Genomic DNA, 16,273 nt, shown 5'->3' on the forward strand with positions numbered 1-16,273 from the left:
ATGGGAGCAGATGTTATTCATCAGGCAGACCTACGGGGCAGAGGCATTTTAAGGTAATATGACCTCCTGTGTGAGAAATACCAGATCTTATTCTTGAACAAACAGAGCTCTCCTCTGCAAGCCCATGGGTGTTTGTGTGAGTTGCACAATATGGCACTGACTCCCATGGGCTACCATAATTTATCCTTCTATACTAAGTGCATTCTTGCTAAACAGGGAATACCCAGAAAAGGCAAGGAATGTCTCTTGTGACCTTAAAAGCAACCAAGATAATTTTCTGAAATATATTTCAAAATATATATGACTTTTTGGAGTGGAAACACCATAATCACTGCACAGAAAATGTCCAAAGCCAAGAAATCCACATATAAAATAATTCATTGTTTGATATTTGAGATGTACCTGGGAAACATTCCCAGTGCAGTAGTTCCTCCCTCTAAAGAACTCACAGTACTGAAAATCATTCCCTTCTATTGACTGGGCAACAGTTTAGGGCAGAGCTGGGGCATACTTAAGCATTGCATCCTGCTGAGTTGTGCTTTCCACTTACCCTGACAGGAGCACTCCATTTGGTGCAGGCAAATTTTGTAGCAAACACTGTAATTTTAAATTTAAAATAGATCTCCAACATCTGCCACAAAACAGACTACAGAAATGTTTGGTATATTGAAAAAAAATGGCTGATACATCACGCCTGTCAGAGTTTGTTAGACAAACTCTGCTTCAGTATTGTGCATTTTGACAAGTTAAATTTAATGGATTTAAATTTCAAGGATTTTATGTCTTCTTTGAATTCTCTGAAACTATATAAAGGTCAAGACATGAAAGAGGCAGCAAATGATCAGCACCTGAAAGTTATATTTGTGATTTAAACAGGATTACCTAAGAATGTATGTGCATTGCCATTCTGAGGGCACATCTAAGCATCTAAGTCTCAAGCAGAAGGAAATATACTTCTTTAACTTTCTTTTTTTGATCTAGTTCCTCTTCAGCTCAAACCTATCTAAAATAGATTTGATGTTTGCTGTAGTAATAATGGAATGTTTTTTTCCTGAAGTGATTATTGTCCTGAGCTGAATTGATTTTGATTCTAAATTTCTTCCTGGTACCATTTTAAACTCATAGTATGAAAACAAAAAGAGCGAAACAAAATCCCTTAATCTTTGATAAATATTCTAGGTCTGTTAGCCTGAATTTATTGCAGACTTTAAGAGAGAATATATATATAATCTAGATTTTGGTAAAAATGCATTTCAGAAAATACCTAAACACTTGAAGACTAAAGTCTTCACCACATGGATTATCTTCTGCAATCATTTTTAAACTAGAAATATCTTTGCTAACTGTTACTGTCTTGATGTGGTCTGGTTTCTTGTTTTTTGGTTTTTTTTTTTTTCATTTTCATGCACTTTTGTTTATCTCAATCAACAAATGTCCTACAAAAAAGACATTATGTGAGCCTGCTTGGATCTATTTTTCCCCATTTAATTGTGAAGGATACCAAAGGGCAAAATTAAAAATTTCTGCACAGATCTTGAAACAACAAGTAGAGCAGAGTCAGAAAATATTAAAAAAACCCCAAACCAAGAGTGTGCCACAAACAATAATTGAAACAAGACAAAATTGAAAATATTCCCCCAAAAGCAGCAGGGGACTGTACATGAATAGGTGTCAATGCTGGCACCAAAACTGCTGCCTCAGGGCACGTTAGGGTCTGAGGGTTTGTAAAGCTGTTAACCACAACTTGCACACTGCTGCTCTTGCAGTCTAAACTGTATAGAAGGGAATATAGAAAAACCATTCAGAGGTAAATATAGTGTCATTAGCCCAACTTGTTGATATTAAACATGACACAAGTAGAAATGTAGACAGCGTAGCGAAAAAAGAAAACCCAAACAAACAATAATCTCTCTAGTTTCGGGAAATAAATAAAAATAAAAAAGTAGTTTTCCTTCAAAGATCAGATAACAAAGCTTTTCTAATACATTGGTACTGTTATTACTATTACCACTGTTGTGATAGTCACCCACTGGTACTAAGGCACATGAAATATTACCTTTCTGTCAGTATAGGTTTGGCTGCAGATATGTTTTTGTTTTTTGGGACCTGAGTAATCGAGAGAGAATTTGCATTCTGTCTTTGTGCAGCTGATACCTTTACAAGCTAAACTTTGCATCCTACTGCACTGGACAAACCTGAAAAACATGCTTAATACACATGGCTCTATCTAACTGGTTTTGATCCACAAAAAGGGATTTTTTCCTCCTGGACTAGAGAAGATACTTTCTCTAATAATAATGTGATAATGTGAGTATATGCCTCCTTATTCTTGCTGGGATTATAAAAAAAACCCTTGGTCCAAAACTAGTGAGAAAATAATTATCACAATTACCTTGTGAAGTTATGGAAGGTTTTCCTCTCTGTTCTTGTGGAACCATGAGATTTATTCATATGATAAAAGTGACTGAGTACAATGGTCCATGTCATTCCTTCTGAGCCCCCCCTGCAATCCTGTGCACCTCAGCTCGTTAGAGGTGCTTACACAGTAGAGGGAATTTTCAGAATGGCAATTGTAAAGCAGAAGGTTTCAGCATTACATTTCAGGCAAAGTAAATAGTTAGGGATGCTCTTGCTGTTCAAAGCTAGAAGAGAAGAGCATTTTTATGTTTTGTTGTTTTTTTTTTTTTTCCAGGTAAGCTGTGAAATATGTCTATTTGCTAAAATCAAAATAAATTTATAATCCAGAAATCAGAGAAAAAAGAAAAAAATATTCTTTGCAGTATGAAAGGCAAAATGGAAACATCCCACAGCTTTCTCTAGAGGGCTGAGTTAAATGGATAGGATCTCCATCTAGAGGCACAGATAAGCAGCTGCCACATAAACCAGTCATATCCAGCAGTAGAATGGCTTAAAAATATTTTTAAAACTTTTTGAACTCTCAGGCAGAGGAGTCCCATCTTTTATTGCAGTTTAAATTTTGTTATAATTAATGAGCAGAGATAGAATTTGATAAAAACCTGAAGCCATTACAGTTAAATATTCCTGGAGCAAGCAGTCTGGATGAAGAAGTATATGACCTGGGATAAGCTCTATTACTCAGAGCATGGTTCTAATTAAACCACAGTTGTAGTTTTGATCCCTGGATGGACCATTCACTTAAGAGCTGGACTTGGTGATCATTGTGGGTCCTTCCAAATCAGAATATTCTCTGATCTAGTTAGACTGGGGCAGCCAGTGCACAGAAACATAAGCTAAGGCCTGAATTTATTCACTGCAACCACCATTGTTTAGTCATCGATTTGGGCATGACCCAACTCAAAAAAAGTTGTTTCACAGAACAGCATAAATGGGTTGGAAGAGTGGATGATGTCATCAAAAGGTAAAATCTGGGGACTAGCTCATACCACACACATTTCATCAGTGCACCTATACTGATTTCTGCTGGCAGAGGTGATAGGAGAGATGGAAAAGGGACCTCAAAGTGACAGATTTCAGTAAGTGACTTCTCCTTTCTGCCTTGTGCTGCACCACTGCTGCTGGAAGTTGACTGAAGCTCCTCACACCCATCAACCAAACAAGTTTTATCTGACTATAACTATCATCTTCAAACATTTTAGTTAACATAGTCATGCTAGAACTCAGACTAAAACTATACCTACCCTCAGTCATGAGAAAGGTTGTGTCAGCAGAAGTTATTTAAGTTTCTGTTCAGATTGAACTGAAGATCATGAGGTTCAAGGATATATCTTCTGAAGGAAAAGTGTGGTGAGAGTTAAATAGTCCCTCTGCAGCCCAGCACAAATGGGAGGCACAGTAATTCATTATCCTCAGATCACCCATCCCACCTGTGCTGTTAAATACAAAAGCCTTATGAGAGCTACTCCAAGTCCCTGACTGACAAGTGGTGAAGCTGGTGAAAAAGGAGAGAGATCAGAAGGCCGACTGAAACCAACTTAACATACAAGAAGATCTAAAAAATCCCCCCCAAACCAAACCAATAACCAGACAACCCACCTAGGAAGAAAAAAAAGAATCAAAACCCAAAATTCAGTCTTTCCACTCTTTCCTGCTTTTTTTTTTTTCTTTTTTTTCAAGAGCCTGTAGGAATATTGGTATGAAAAAACCCCAGAGAACTGCAGTACAGTACAGGGAGGGTCTCTCAAGGAACCATGGATTAACCCGCTCAACCTGCCAGTGAGTCCAAAAAAGATTCTGTGATATTTCTGGGAATATCTGCAAATCCTGCCAAGATATAAGAAGTCCTTTTGGGATCATGAATAAACCCATGGAGACTCTCACTCTGTTCATCAGACAGAGTCAGAGTAGGGCTTCTGACAGGAATATTAATATATGAGAGCCCAAAGAGACTCTTAACTTTCCTTTTCCCTAGGTTGTAAATGGTGTAAGTACCTGGCTTTTGCATGGGATTTTCTTATTCACTCATAAAGATCTATCAGATAATCCTCAAATCTCCTTTGGAAAGTACCTTATTTTTTTACTCAGCAAATGCTTTTAATATTCTTTTAAACACCATCATGGTCAGTCTTACATGAAATTCTCAAGAGCTTGAAAATCTAGTCTGTTCTTCTGTGTCCATAAATTCTGGGGATTTTTACACATCTTCCATCTTACTTAACAGCTTACCTAAAATGTAGATTAGAAGCACAGGAAAGAATGGTGACTCAGATATAAAAGGGAATGGCTCAAATTCTTTGCAAGGATTTAAGCATATATTGAACAGAAGTTCAAACTTGTTTCTGAGAGGACAGCTTATTTTTTTATGCTTGTATTACTGTAGACTGCATTTGAAGCAGTGAAATACTGAAGGGACTTAATTAAATTGTTTCCTTACCAGAAAGCAATGATATCTAATTTGCCAAACCAGAACCTATATTTCCAAACTCATTCTGCAGTCTGAGAAAAGTTTGTGAAAGATGGAAAGAGAGGCAATACCTAACAAAATACTTATAAAAACATTTAAAAATCTAAAATAAAGTGTTTGCTACAGCTAATTATAAATATGTTGATCACAACCATGATTATGTACTTCGTGTCTGCACAATCATCTCTCCTTTTGTGAACAGAGAACCTCAGAGATCACATAATCCTTGCCAAAGAAAGGAGAGATTTATTTAGTAGTTTTTCATAGCTACTGCATTAGGGTAGGTTCCCTAAATCTCTGTGCTGTGTTTCACCATATGACTGCTAACAATTTTAATTACATACACTATAGCTACAAACTAATTTTGTTTTGACTCTATTACATGTTTAACAAATCTGTGTCTAAATCTGGCTCTGATGCATGGGCCCAGATATTGGTCCTAACATGCTACAGCTACCCTTAGCAAGGTAAAATACCTTAGCTTTGCATCAATTCACCATGCCTTTAAGAGAAGCCTCTGTTAAAAATAATGTAATGTTTAGCAAGTTTAACTTAGTAACAGGAAACTGAGGGACTTGTCTCTGACCAGGTACCTTCCGTAAAAATTATATTAATCATCACTGGGCCAGGTAGACTAAAATTCATAAGCAAATACTCTCAAGCTCTCTGCATGCTTTGTTTTTAAAGAGAAGTTGTAAAGTCTGTTCGCATCAGACTTTGACCACTCTTGAATATTGACCAAAACAAAATAATGGGAACATTTGAAACATAGGGTTTAAGAAAGGATAAACTGAATTATTTGAAGCCAAAAAAAATTAAAAACCTGAGGGGCATTTACTAGCACAGGATGGAAAAGACCAGGCCATTATTCTGTGCACAGATCTGCAAGCTTCACAAACTCACTTTGTCACTTTAGCAATGAAGTCTGTGTGATACAAAATTTCCACTAAGTGATGGTGATGAATGTGTTTGATGTCCCTTGCACATTCCATTCTATTTGAAATATGAGTTATTATTAAAAGAGTGAAGGAGGTTGATTTTGAAATTCAGAAACCGTGTCATTGTATTTACCACATGGGAACCTCTTTTACATTGTGGCAGAAGCACCATGTCAGCTTCATCACAACTGTTGGTACAATGACTTCACTTGCTGATGAAGTCAGTTCCTCTCCCATCTGTGGTGTTGAGGATCTCAAACTCTTTTTATTACAGTCCTGAAATTCCACAGTTATGCTGTGCATTACTCTCTGCCCTTCTTTGGCAGACTTATCTGTTACTGTCTGCAAGTTTCCTGTTTCTGCTTCTACATCTCAGACCACCTTTCCACAGCACACATGTCTAAGGAAAAAAGACTACTGAGTAATATATTTCATTTTCTGAGGTCTCACTTTACCCTGTTCTTCTGCAGTGGTCCACTTCTCTGAACCTAAATCCATCTTTACATAACAACTCTTTAAATTGGGACTTTGTGGTAAGGCAAACTTACGGGAAGTAAAATTAAATCTAGACGGGAATAGTATCTAGCAGCATACCTAGGGAGCAATCTTCTCCATCAATCTCCTGTGTCCCTGAAGAGTCATGTTGGAGATTAAATCCCTCCCACTGTGCCATGCAGGAGCAGCAGAACCACCCAGCAGTGATTGCTGCATTGCAACGTGCCTGCACACAGCACCAACCTACTTGAAGAGCACAAGAACATACCTAGAGAAAGACATACAAAGATGTGTGGGGCAAGAGAAAATAATAAATGGGGTGAATGTGAGAGACAAAAATAGGAACAAGACTGAGGCATGAATAATAAAGAAGCTCATTAGAAGGCAAGAAAAAGAGCTCTGCAGGAGCATTCACATGGGTTCTTCAAATTGTCACCCCTTAATGCCTCTTTTCAGTTGGCATTCCTCACTGACCCTAGCCTCAGTACCTGTCTGTATTGTCCTAGGACAGCCCACAGAGAGATAAGGTAACATTTCTTCAAGCCTTGCACTTTGATCAGTATTGTGGAAACACTGAAGCGACTTGAAGTTCTGAAATCTCACCTCAATTGTCATTCAGATATTTAAGTTCTCAAATCCACTGCCATTTACTGGGACTTGGCCTACATAACCCCTTCAAAGAAGGGGATAGAAATGATTTTTTCAAAAAGTTATAGTCTTCTTTCATAATCAGAAATTCCAGTGTATTTAGTATGCTCAATTATTTCCTCATAAGCTGGTCACACCAACACAGCCATTACCCAAAGTGGAAGTGAGATTACCCAGGTGGGAAGGTGGGATGAAGATGGGAGGTGATTTTCCCCTGCTTAAATTTGTGTCTCTGTGCAGCTCTCGGAGCCAGAGGCTGCAGAAAGCCTCAGTGAGACCATGCTGATTTGCAGATGTCGTGTTCCCCACTCGTACACGCCTTGTGATACTCTTGGAGAGATCTGCGGCTCAAAGGCGCATTTCACAGCTCCTCGCTCTCAGTCACTCATGCTATAAGCCTGTGACTTCAAAGGGACAGCTGAAAGGACATGTTCGCAGGGAAAAAAGGGAAAAAGGAAAAAAAAGAGAAAAATATTGTCTGCTTGTCCCTTTTTTTTCTGTTCATGATATAACAGGCTTAAGATGTTTTGGTATAACTGCTTCTCAGTGGGTTATTTTTCCCTTCTTACTTTACAAAAACTACAAAAAAACCCTGGCAGTGAGAAGGAAAACAGCTGTGTGATGCTTTCATCTCAGAGTGGGCTTGTCAAAGAGCAGACTTTCCATTCTCTAAGCAGGATCCTTGGGTCAAGCTGGACTGATGTCCAAGACAGTGACCCCCAGTTTTTCATTTTAGCCCTTTCAGCAGTAGCACATGCTAAAGCACTACTGCTCCCTGCTGCAGACCCAGCCACAGAGTAAACAGAAAAATCTCTGAGGGCTTGTGGTGCCCTTTCAGGCTGTAGGCAAATCACTATCATGACATTTTCTCATTTCGTAGTGTAAATGAGGTTCAGTTCTAAATTCAATTCTTTCTAAGGCTTTAAACATGTTATCTACAACATCAGTGTCCTCCACATATATAAAGTCCTGAATGTCTTTCATCAAATTTCTAAAGTTTTTTTTTTGTTTGGGTTTGGTTTTTGGTTTTTTTAGTATGTGTAAAATGATATTGAAGTAGGATTAGATTTTTTTTTTTTCAGTTTTTAATTAGTTTGGATCTGTTTGTTGCTCTGCTCTTGATCTGTTGTGATATGCAATGCAATCCCATTGCAATTTGAGTCACTGAACAACACCAAATAATTAAAAGGCAGACCCTCTTATTTGTAGAAAGGCATAGTGGAGAGATTTACAGTCGGGTTAATGTTTAACCTCTTAATCTTTCTAATGTTAGGGTTGGAAAATTTCCTTTAAATTTAATTATCTGCTTCTGCACTTTTACTACTTTGCAAATGAGCATTTAAAAATGTAATTTTTCTTTACAGAGACCTTTCATAATTTTATATCCACTCATAATGATTCTGGTCCTCCTAAACAAATGCTATCCAACCCTGCCACTGACATAGGCATTTATTCTCTTCCTAATTGTGTAAGGTTTTTAGATCTCACACCTTGTAATTCAAGGGATAGTGTACTTTCTCCTTAACCCCACCAAAAGCATTTCAGCGATAGCACATTTGCATTGCATCACCTTTGCAAAGAGGATCAAGCATTCAAAAGATATGATTCACAAATAATTTGATTATATCTGGTAAGAAGAAAAATGTATCTTGTGATTTACTAAATTCATACTCTATACCTCTGCACAATCTGTTTATAATTGAACATAAGAACACAGTTCATGGCTATTTTCAAATACAGGTATGCCAGAGAGATTAAGAGAGCTGAACTCTTACATTTTCTCTGGAAGAATCTCTTCTTGTTGCCTTGTAATCTTCACAGGTGAAGGGGGGTTATTTCTCTACATCAGGTAGTGAGAATCTGATGCAATTTGTCTTGTGAAAACCAGGGTCAGTATGACTTCAACTCCCATGTAAATACACCTGGACTTCAAACACAAACAGAAATTTGTGTTTCAGGCATTCTAGAAAATTTGTCATGACCTGCAGCACATGACTTGTGATACTTCCTGTTCTTTCAATACTGGGAAACAGGGTAATATTTGAGAGCAAGTAAATGGCGATGCAGCTTGTTCTGGTATCTGGATGAAAATAAAGATAATATAGTAAAAAGAGGAAAAAATCATACATTTCCTAGCTTCTCTTTCTAAATCTTGTGATGCACATTGTACTTCTGTGGTAAGGAAGTGGTTCATTCTACCTGTCTTTTTTAGGGTCAGGATAAAAATAAAGCTTATGTAGTAAATTTGGGTAAGGGTGCCAGAAGTTTTGGTTTTGCAAGGCTCTATGCAGGAAATGACAAGAGACGTATAAGATTTTTTTTTTGTCTGAAAAGAAAGTTCACGAAGCTGTTTTGAGACTTATAAGCAAACTGACAAAGGTAGTACTATTAATGATGGGGAATGTCAAGTAGTTTAGTGCTTCACCTTAGATATTTTTTTCCTTTTGTCCTCCAATTTTTATTTGAGGAGGTGTTATATCACCAAGAGCGACTGCAACTACTCCAGCAAACACAGAAGTTTGTTAGAGGCAATCACAATTCAAGTAATCATTTTTCCTGCTTCCTTAAAATGGGTCTGTTCTGCAACAGATAGAAAATCAAAAGCTCATAATGCCTTCAAAGCATAATCTCTCTTTCTCCATGTGTGTATGTACAGAATACATATTTGTGCTCTGTTGTAGTTTTATTATTTCCTATCTTTTTCATTCATTACTAATATGTTTCTCAATATGCTTGATCTGCATTGCATTTTTTCCTCTTTATCTGTTTTTCTTGTCATTGTGCACACAAGGGGTTTGGGCAGAGCTCTGAATATTAGATAAAGAAAAATAAATCAAATATGATCAAAATTATACGTGCTAATCAAAAAGAACCAGTGTTTCTGTCAGAAAGTGCACACCCATTGAATGTACAGTGTGTTTATGTATCTCCTCTATATTGTTTGGGTTTGAGATTCACAGAATTAATCTGAGCTCCCTCTGCAGCTAACAGAGCTATCTATTCATGACAAAAATACACAGATAATATTTGCTTCTGCTAGATTCACTTCATCTGCTCTGCAAACACACTACTTTTATGCAGGTTTAGAATTAATTAAATATCAGGCTGCTCATGAAAACAGCAATCACTGGGAGGATATTAGAGAGTGTTCCTGGATTGAGTTGTGAAATTCCACACATCAGCATTGGCCCTGGAAGCCTGACTTCAGAGACTGCTGAGAGCAGGGCTCCACTGTACAAGCTACATTACTCATCCACACTCCAATTTCAGAGCCTGAAGTCTCATGGTAAATTGCTCTGAAAAAAATCAATAGGTCAAAAGCCCTGTGTATGCCAATGGCAAAATTTCTGTTGCTTTTGGTAGGCTCATGACTTTTCTATGAAATAGGCAAGAAACAGGATTGGTGTCTGGTGACTAGTCCTAGTTCATTGTTTTATTAGATCCAGAATCATATTCTGCTCTTCCCTGCTGTAAACTGTCCTGGGATCACCCTTGCTATTCATCACTTGGGAGAAAACTCTGTCTTCAGTATCCATTTGTAACATTAAGAGTGCCCAACCAAGCATTTCCTTTTTCTGAAGGAAAATATTTCTCTTTTCTCTCCTTAGCACACGGTCATGCAAAACTATCTGGGGCTGCGACTGTTGCCGGGTTATTGACACATATATCTTGAAAAAAAAATCTGCAAAGTATACCATTGGGTTCAGGTTTGGAACCTAATGAGCTTCTGACGTTCTGGAGCTGTAGGGTACACAGCTCAGCTTTGCAGGCTGCTTTTCCAGGTGTATTTGCTGGACAGTGCTCCCCTACTTTTAAGCACCTGCTGCAGTTCACCCATCCTGTTTATGTCCCCATGGATCTCCATGGATATGACTATTGTAAGTTCATAAAGTAACAGGGAACCTTACCTGATAAAAGGACTTTTTAAATGGCAGAGACTAGTAGAATCATCATAAAAAGAGCATAATGACTGTCCTATGATGATTGTGATAATCAGCAGAACAACTGAGGAATAAAATACCTTCTTTTTCACTCACCTCTTCTATGGAGGAGACGTGGCCAACAGGTTTCCTTTATAAATTGGAAATTTAAACTCTGGGAAAAGCTGCAGGGAGAAGAGCTACTGGAATGTCATGGGATGGGATGAGTTGGAGGAAGCCCTGACAAAGACCAGGTCATCATAGTACAAACAGGAGGAGAGGAAGGAAATTATATGACTGCCATGGGCAAGTGTTCAAACTTTTTGTTCAAGTGAACAAAATAAAATAGACATAAGTCATCTCCATTTTTACTCATGTCTTGCCCTTTAAGTGAATAAGACAAAGGAACAAATAAATAACAGCAAAACAAGATGAACTCTCCCCCATTTGTCCTCCCACCTCTTAAAAAAAAGTCTCCTGTAGTAGAAACATTAGTACTAGACTTTTAGTACAAGTACTGCTTTTCTGTAGCACCTGTATGTCACTCCTGTGGTTTAAGGTAATGGAAAACCTTCCAGGCAACTGAATATTTCCCCCTGCTGTAAAATCCTTTGGGTGGCTTAGACCCAACATTTAAAAACACTTACAAATGTGAATAATCTCAAGATACCACAGGCGGCCACATCTTAACAGTTTAACACAAAGGCCACTAATTAAAGCTCTCTCTGTGTAAAAGGAAAGCAAAAAGCAAAGTTCTATATATCTCTCCCTCTCAAAAGAAAATCAATGGAGACTACAGGAAATTTCTTATAGAACTGTTGGATGGGAGATTGGTTCTTTCAGTTCAGTCACCGAACCCACACAGAGTGGCTGAAGTGGTGCAGGATTCCCTAGGGCAGCTGGGCTCTGCATGCAAGGCTGGGGATAAGAATCACCACTGGGATAAACAGGGTGTTTCCTCCTTCTACTCACATTGCTTTCTGCCCTGATTCTCCTAAGTTTTACCACTTCAGGGGCAATGGCTCTCAACAATTGCTCCTTATTTCCCATCAGCCACGAAACAGAGGGTAGGGAAGTGGTGGGATTTTGGGGCACAGCACTGATGCCAGGCATTTCCTCATAAACACAAAGAGCTTTTGCAGAGGGAGAGCTACAACAATGCTCAAAGAGAAAGGAGAAAGCAGTGTCTAAGAAACGAAAAAGGGAAGATAAGAGGATTCATTTAAATGCAGTGGAGCTGAGCTAAAACCTGGATCAAAGCCTTTAAATGATACCATGAAGTTGGTGGAAGCCTGGTAGAACTGGCCCAAATGAGACTACTAAATAATAAGTGACTCATTCTTAATTCCCCCTCTCTTTCATCTTTGTATGCTGAAGGTAAGTGAATCCTTATTCCATTCCTACATTCAGTGAAACCATAAATAAGCAAGTTATTAGTATTATTACAGCCCCAGCTGTAATAAAATCTGGCAAGGCCCTGAAAGGCTTTCAGTAGTTTCACCAAAAATAGTAAGAACAAAAAAAGAAGCCCACCACCTCCAACTGTCATCAAGCTCTTTTTATATTAAACTACTCTGGAAAAATATAATATTGTCAATAGTTATATATTATTGCCTCATGGATAGCAGATAGATTGTGTCATCAAAACCACCTCTCTTTTGCTTTAAAAGTTCTGTCAGTGAATCGAGTGACAGAAAAACTCCCTGGAATATCTATACATTCTGACTCATTAATTCATCCTTTTCCCTATCTGGTTCTCTGATGCCATTTGAAATGAAAGTGCTGAAAATATTCCAAACACATTTTCTTCTCTAAAGATTGTTTGATGCATACCACAGTGTTTTCCATCACTTGTATCCACTAAGCTGTGCTCTGTCTCTCTCTCTCTCTTTTCTGTCATTTGCCGTGCTCCCAGGAGATTAACAAAGATAAGTTATTTAAGTTTTGATGACTCTGCAGGGCTGCTTTCAAAGTGGCATTTTTTTTCATACTAATTTTTTTTTCTACTTGGAGAAAGTGTCTTTCCTCCTGGAACAAACTTCTGAAAAACATTTTGCTGGGTATTTTCTTTTCCTGCTAATCTTTACCTCCAGTATTGCAGACATTCAGGAAATAAAAGTGACAGTTCTGAAGGGCTTTGGTGCTTAGAAGGTGCTGAAGAAAGGTCTTGTCAGAGGGCTACCCTTTGGATTCAGAGTAAGTCTCCCTGCGTTTGGCTGTTCCTTCTGAAAACACTCATGCAAACTTTCTAAGGCTGTCTTGAATCCAGAAAAAATCTTCTTCATGACACTTAGATGATTTCATTCTTTCATGGCATCATAGATAATTGAAATACCACTTTAAAGTATACTTTAAATGGAGAAGCTCACAGCTTTAAAGAAAATCACAGTTATCACATGCCTTGCAAGAAATTGTACATTACGATAACTATTTTGAATCCTTTGAAAGAATTCAAAGTATGGGTTCCCAGAGGGGTATACTTTTTTAATTATTTTTTTTTGTTTCCTGGCATATCTTATAATATTCAATAGAAACCTGACTGGCTTTCTGCAAAGAATATTGGATAGGAATAAAAGAATATCCAGAATATACTGGATAGGAAGAAAAGTCATGCCAGTATCAAGAGCCTTGTCATGTGTCAGCATGCAGTTCAATACCTGGCTTCTAGTGGTGGTTACAGATTTACTGATTAATTACTACAGAGCAGTGAAGGAGAGCATTTTCTTACCTATAGCAGCTGATGTTTAACAATGGTTACTAAGTTAGCAGACTCACCTTTAGCTCTTCAGTGAATGAGGATGGGGAGGATCTTTCACAGTCATTTGGCTTTTCAGGTCTGTGAATCGGGCACCTGAAATCCCTCTCTCTCTCTGCTCTCTCTTAGGCCCTAACCCAAGCATCTCAGCTGCAGCTGAGTGGAGCATGAACCCCCATGCTGCCAAAGAATTGTGCCATTTATTCTTTGTTATCCAGTTTATTCTTAGGGAGTCTTTCAATATCTCATCTTTGACTCATCTCTCCTCCATACATCATTGTGCAACCTGATGTGGAGAAAACAACAGTCAAAAAAGTATGTCATAATTGCAATGAGTGGAGCAAACTGCATGGCAATAAAGTTGACCAGCCAGCCTTTCTCATGAGTTGCTTTTTATTGCGTTTTGCTGTTCTGTTATTCCCCTAATGCTGCCCATTCATCTTGTGCTGGATTACAAGTTAAACCTGCCTACAACCATGTTCTCTTGGGGCTGGAGAGATCCAGCTGTGGCCTGCTCATGGCAAATAAACTGCCTCACAAAAATACAAGGCTTCCCCCATCATTTTTTTGCCTGACTTTTTGTATCATTGCTACGGAATAGATGATTGCAACTGGACAGTCCACAAATGCCTTCCTTGGCGTATGTCAGACAGCCAGGCATCATTTATCTGAGATGCCAGGGCAATATCAGAGGGATTCATGGTTGAGAATAAGAGATATGGTACAATCTAAGCAGTGCATAGTGGCACTATAATTGAGGGAAGATACAGGGAAATGGAGTTTACCTGCAAGTAAACCAAGCAGTGTAAATTTGTTGGTACTCCTCTAGTGTAGTAACACTCACTAGGGAAGGAAAAAGCTGTTTTACGAGGTGAGGGGGGAAAAAAAAAAGAGAAAAATTCAAGCATGTTATTGTAGAAGATTATAGTGGTAATTTATATGAAAGCAGCTGCTCAATTTCTCACCCTGAGTCAAAGTGAGACAAAAGGTCAGTGAATACAATGATGGCAGTTCAGTATCTACTTCAATACGCAGCAAAGTGACTTTGCCCTCTGCAATCTTTCAGCATGAGGAAAGACTGCCTTGATTTTTTTTGCACTTAAAGAAAGTAAATCATGTCCACTCCTGGAAAGTTCAATAAACCTTTCTGGTTAACACATTTTAGAAATTCCAGTCAAACCACGTAGTTAATCTGAAATCCTAAAGCAGATGCTTTGACAACTCCACAATATTTACCTCTTCTAATCCTGTCACTGCAGCGGGCAGTGACTTTTTGTGCTTCATTATAGAAATAGATTTCCTGCTTCTTGTTTTTCTGTTGAGTCATAAAAAAATTCCCTGCTATAAAAGATCCATAACCAATTTACATCCATCTTTTCATATCCTGGTACCATTATGGTTTTTATTAGCCCAAAATTTACCTTAAATGCTTTGTATTTTCCAAGACGTAGGTAGTTAAATAAATAACCAATTTAATTGCAAGGGAAAGAAAAGCTTCATTTCAGTATTTACCACAAAGTATTCTAAGCAACTGGTTCCAAGCTGTATAATGACTGCCCTGGGTTAAGATTCTTCCCTCCGAACATTTCAGATAGAAAGGTCTTTTACCTCTTCTGTCTCTACTAAGGTTAATTTAGCTGACCTACTGAGACATCAGACACTGCCACTGTCTAGCTTGAAGAGAAAAAGGAGAGGATGCAGTGATCACATGAAATGCACTCTGTGTCAGACAGAGGTGGAACTCAATGTTTATGTTGCCCCATTCCTCTCAAATAGTGGACTTTAGAGAAATTTGAAAGTCCACAGATATGAATCTGGTACAAGGAGCTGGATTTTCATGTGCTGCACATATGGCTGCAGAACTCACTGCCACGAGAGTGGTTTGTGGTCTCATCATCATTTAAACAGGACTGGACATGTGGACTCACAAAAAGTACATGTAAATGTTCATAATACAAGTTTGCAAGACTACATGCACAGGGTGATGGCATTCTGGTTCTGACTTGCCTGTGGCTGGATTTCCAGGACAATTTCTAAGCAGTACAACTTACACAGACTTTTTTTTGTCTTTTTTTTTTTTCCCTAGTTAAAGCTATTTATTCTGCTGTTTCTTTAGATGCTTCCTAAATAGCTGATCAGATTTGAAGCTCTGATAGACACAAGCAGAGGGAGGATTAGAAACTCACTGGGCAAGTCCTGTGTTTTCATGGTCCAACTCTATTTGGCTATCACTTTGGCTATCACAAGGTGTACTGAGATCAGCTCTGACCACGCACATCTTTCAGCCTTTGTTAGAACTTTATATCTCCCAAGTATGGTGTTTTTTTTGAAAAAAAAAAAAAAAAAAAAAAAAAAAAAAAAAAAAAAAAAAAAAAAGTGTGGTCCTATGTGCTCCAGGGACCTGAGCTTAGTCCTACCCTGAGGGTGAGACTGGAAGGCTTGGAGAAGATAATGTATTGGCTTTTGTATCTGAAGGTACTTACACTTACATAATTGCAATTATTAATACTGCTGACAGGATGCACCCAATCTATAATTTGAAGTAATGTTTGGCAACTTGAGCAATATGAATCATGAATCATTCATTAAGTGAGCAATGCATTTAATGAGTTAGAATTAATTTTTAGATGTCCTC

General features: G+C 38.1%; 1 protein-coding gene across 8 annotated transcripts in view; it reads right to left on the reverse strand.

Annotated features, from left to right (window-relative positions):
- The window catches only part of CHRM2 (cholinergic receptor muscarinic 2), an 88,925-nt gene that overhangs the window by 16,254 nt on the left and 56,398 nt on the right, over nt 1-16,273 (reverse strand). Inside the window, exon 2 of one of the 8 annotated variants that reach the window (XM_038153810.1) lies at nt 8,739-8,890. The exons of the other annotated variants lie outside the window; for them this stretch is intronic. The gene's annotated coding sequence lies outside the window, so the exon portion shown is untranslated. The remainder of the gene's footprint in view (nt 1-8,738; nt 8,891-16,273) is intronic. 8 annotated transcript variants of the gene reach the window in all.

Source organism: Motacilla alba, chromosome 1A, assembly GCF_015832195.1.
Source record: "Motacilla alba alba isolate MOTALB_02 chromosome 1A, Motacilla_alba_V1.0_pri, whole genome shotgun sequence".
Lineage (NCBI taxonomy): Eukaryota > Metazoa > Chordata > Aves > Passeriformes > Motacillidae > Motacilla > Motacilla alba.